Source organism: Podarcis raffonei, chromosome 18 (assembly GCF_027172205.1).
Source record: "Podarcis raffonei isolate rPodRaf1 chromosome 18, rPodRaf1.pri, whole genome shotgun sequence".
NCBI classification, from domain to species: Eukaryota; Metazoa; Chordata; class Lepidosauria; order Squamata; family Lacertidae; genus Podarcis; species Podarcis raffonei.
In genome coordinates, this window is record NC_070619.1 from 13,329,959 (window position 1) to 13,334,018 (window position 4,060).

The following is a 4,060-nucleotide window of genomic DNA, read 5'->3' on the forward strand; positions in this document are numbered from 1 at the left end:
TAGGGTTAGGGTTAGGGTTAGGGTTAGGGTTAGGGTTAGGGTTAGGGTTAGGGTTAGGGTTAGGGTTAGGGTTAGGGTTAGGGTTAGGGTTAGGGTTAGGGTTAGGGTTAGGGTTAGGGTTAGGGTTAGGGTTAGGGTTAGGGTTAGGGTTAGGGTTAGGGTTAGGGTTAGGGTTAGGGTTAGGGTTAGGGTTAGGGTTAGGGTTAGGGTTAGGGTTAGGGTTAGGGTTAGGGTTAGGGTTAGGGTTAGGGTTAGGGTTAGGGTTAGGGTTAGGGTTAGGGTTAGGGTTAGGGTTAGGGTTAGGGTTAGGGTTAGGGTTAGGGTTAGGGTTAGGGTTAGGGTTAGGGTTAGGGTTAGGGTTAGGGTTAGGGTTAGGGTTAGGGTTAGGGTTAGGGTTAGGGTTAGGGTTAGGGTTAGGGTTAGGGTTAGGGTTAGGGTTAGGGTTAGGGTTAGGGTTAGGGTTAGGGTTAGGGTTAGGGTTAGGGTTAGGGTTAGGGTTAGGGTTAGGGTTAGGGTTAGGGTTAGGGTTAGGGTTAGGGTTAGGGTTAGGGTTAGGGTTAGGGTTAGGGTTAGGGTTAGGGTTAGGGTTAGGGTTAGGGTTAGGGTTAGGGTTAGGGTTAGGGTTAGGGTTAGGGTTAGGGTTAGGGTTAGGGTTAGGGTTAGGGTTAGGGTTAGGGTTAGGGTTAGGGTTAGGGTTAGGGTTAGGGTTAGGGTTAGGGTTAGGGTTAGGGTTAGGGTTAGGGTTAGGGTTAGGGTTAGGGTTAGGGTTAGGGTTAGGGTTAGGGTTAGGGTTAGGGTTAGGGTTAGGGTTAGGGTTAGGGTTAGGGTTAGGGTTAGGGTTAGGGTTAGGGTTAGGGTTAGGGTTAGGGTTAGGGTTAGGGTTAGGGTTAGGGTTAGGGTTAGGGTTAGGGTTAGGGTTAGGGTTAGGGTTAGGGTTAGGGTTAGGGTTAGGGTTAGGGTTAGGGTTAGGGTTAGGGTTAGGGTTAGGGTTAGGGTTAGGGTTAGGGTTAGGGTTAGGGTTAGGGTTAGGGTTAGGGTTAGGGTTAGGGTTAGGGTTAGGGTTAGGGTTAGGGTTAGGGTTAGGGTTAGGGTTAGGGTTAGGGTTAGGGTTAGGGTTAGGGTTAGGGTTAGGGTTAGGGTTAGGGTTAGGGTTAGGGTTAGGGTTAGGGTTAGGGTTAGGGTTAGGGTTAGGGTTAGGGTTAGGGTTAGGGTTAGGGTTAGGGTTAGGGTTAGGGTTAGGGTTAGGGTTAGGGTTAGGGTTAGGGTTAGGGTTAGGGTTAGGGTTAGGGTTAGGGTTAGGGTTAGGGTTAGGGTTAGGGTTAGGGTTAGGGTTAGGGTTAGGGTTAGGGTTAGGGTTAGGGTTAGGGTTAGGGTTAGGGTTAGGGTTAGGGTTAGGGTTAGGGTTAGGGTTAGGGTTAGGGTTAGGGTTAGGGTTAGGGTTAGGGTTAGGGTTAGGGTTAGGGTTAGGGTTAGGGTTAGGGTTAGGGTTAGGGTTAGGGTTAGGGTTAGGGTTAGGGTTAGGGTTAGGGTTAGGGTTAGGGTTAGGGTTAGGGTTAGGGTTAGGGTTAGGGTTAGGGTTAGGGTTAGGGTTAGGGTTAGGGTTAGGGTTAGGGTTAGGGTTAGGGTTAGGGTTAGGGTTAGGGTTAGGGTTAGGGTTAGGGTTAGGGTTAGGGTTAGGGTTAGGGTTAGGGTTAGGGTTAGGGTTAGGGTTAGGGTTAGGGTTAGGGTTAGGGTTAGGGTTAGGGTTAGGGTTAGGGTTAGGGTTAGGGTTAGGGTTAGGGTTAGGGTTAGGGTTAGGGTTAGGGTTAGGGTTAGGGTTAGGGTTAGGGTTAGGGTTAGGGTTAGGGTTAGGGTTAGGGTTAGGGTTAGGGTTAGGGTTAGGGTTAGGGTTAGGGTTAGGGTTAGGGTTAGGGTTAGGGTTAGGGTTAGGGTTAGGGTTAGGGTTAGGGTTAGGGTTAGGGTTAGGGTTAGGGTTAGGGTTAGGGTTAGGGTTAGGGTTAGGGTTAGGGTTAGGGTTAGGGTTAGGGTTAGGGTTAGGGTTAGGGTTAGGGTTAGGGTTAGGGTTAGGGTTAGGGTTAGGGTTAGGGTTAGGGTTAGGGTTAGGGTTAGGGTTAGGGTTAGGGTTAGGGTTAGGGTTAGGGTTAGGGTTAGGGTTAGGGTTAGGGTTAGGGTTAGGGTTAGGGTTAGGGTTAGGGTTAGGGTTAGGGTTAGGGTTAGGGTTAGGGTTAGGGTTAGGGTTAGGGTTAGGGTTAGGGTTAGGGTTAGGGTTAGGGTTAGGGTTAGGGTTAGGGTTAGGGTTAGGGTTAGGGTTAGGGTTAGGGTTAGGGTTAGGGTTAGGGTTAGGGTTAGGGTTAGGGTTAGGGTTAGGGTTAGGGTTAGGGTTAGGGTTAGGGTTAGGGTTAGGGTTAGGGTTAGGGTTAGGGTTAGGGTTAGGGTTAGGGTTAGGGTTAGGGTTAGGGTTAGGGTTAGGGTTAGGGTTAGGGTTAGGGTTAGGGTTAGGGTTAGGGTTAGGGTTAGGGTTAGGGTTAGGGTTAGGGTTAGGGTTAGGGTTAGGGTTAGGGTTAGGGTTAGGGTTAGGGTTAGGGTTAGGGTTAGGGTTAGGGTTAGGGTTAGGGTTAGGGTTAGGGTTAGGGTTAGGGTTAGGGTTAGGGTTAGGGTTAGGGTTAGGGTTAGGGTTAGGGTTAGGGTTAGGGTTAGGGTTAGGGTTAGGGTTAGGGTTAGGGTTAGGGTTAGGGTTAGGGTTAGGGTTAGGGTTAGGGTTAGGGTTAGGGTTAGGGTTAGGGTTAGGGTTAGGGTTAGGGTTAGGGTTAGGGTTAGGGTTAGGGTTAGGGTTAGGGTTAGGGTTAGGGTTAGGGTTAGGGTTAGGGTTAGGGTTAGGGTTAGGGTTAGGGTTAGGGTTAGGGTTAGGGTTAGGGTTAGGGTTAGGGTTAGGGTTAGGGTTAGGGTTAGGGTTAGGGTTAGGGTTAGGGTTAGGGTTAGGGTTAGGGTTAGGGTTAGGGTTAGGGTTAGGGTTAGGGTTAGGGTTAGGGTTAGGGTTAGGGTTAGGGTTAGGGTTAGGGTTAGGGTTAGGGTTAGGGTTAGGGTTAGGGTTAGGGTTAGGGTTAGGGTTAGGGTTAGGGTTAGGGTTAGGGTTAGGGTTAGGGTTAGGGTTAGGGTTAGGGTTAGGGTTAGGGTTAGGGTTAGGGTTGGGTTAGGGTTAGGGTTAGGGTTAGGGTTAGGGTTAGGGTTAGGGTTAGGGTTAGGGTTAGGGTTAGGGTTAGGGTTAGGGTTAGGGTTGGGTTAGGGTTAGGGTTAGGGTTAGGGTAGGGTTAGGGTTAGGGTTTGGGTTAGGGGTTAGGGTTAGGGTTGGGTTAGGGTTAGGGTTAGGGTTAGGGTTAGGGTAGGGTTAGGGTTAGGGTTGGTAGGGTTAGGGTTAGGGTTAGGGTTAGGGTTGGGTTAGGGTTGGGTTAGGGGTTAGGGTTAGGGTTAGGGTTAGGGTTAGGGGTTAGGGTTAGGGTTAGGGTTAGGGTTAGGGTTGGGTAGGGTTAGGGTTAGGGTTAGGGGTTAGGGTTAGGGGTAGGGTTAGGGTTAGGGTTAGGGTTAGGGTTAGGGTTAGGGTTGGGTTAGGGTTAGGGTTAGGGTTAGGGTTAGGGTTAGGGTTAGGGTTAGGGTTAGGGTTAGGGTTAGGGGTTAGGGGTTAGGGTTAGGGTTAGGGTTAGGGTTGGGTAGGGTTAGGGTTAGGGTTAGGGTTGGGTTAGGGTTAGGGTTAGGGTTAGGGTTAGGGTTAGGGTTAGGGTTAGGGTTAGGGTTAGGGTTAGGGTTAGGGTTAGGGTTAGGGTTAGGGTTAGGGTTAGGGTTAGGGGTTAGGGTTAGGGTTAGGGTTAGGGTTAGGGTTAGGGTTAGGGGTTAGGGTTAGGGTTAGGGTTAGGGTTAGGGTTAGGGTTAGGGTTAGGGGTTAGGGTTAGGGTTAGGTTAGGGTTAGGGTTAGGGTTAGGGTTAGGGTTAGGGTTAGGGTTAGGGTAGTTAGGGTTAGGTTAGTTAGGGTTAAGGGTTAGGTTAGTTAGGGTTAGGTTAGGGTTAG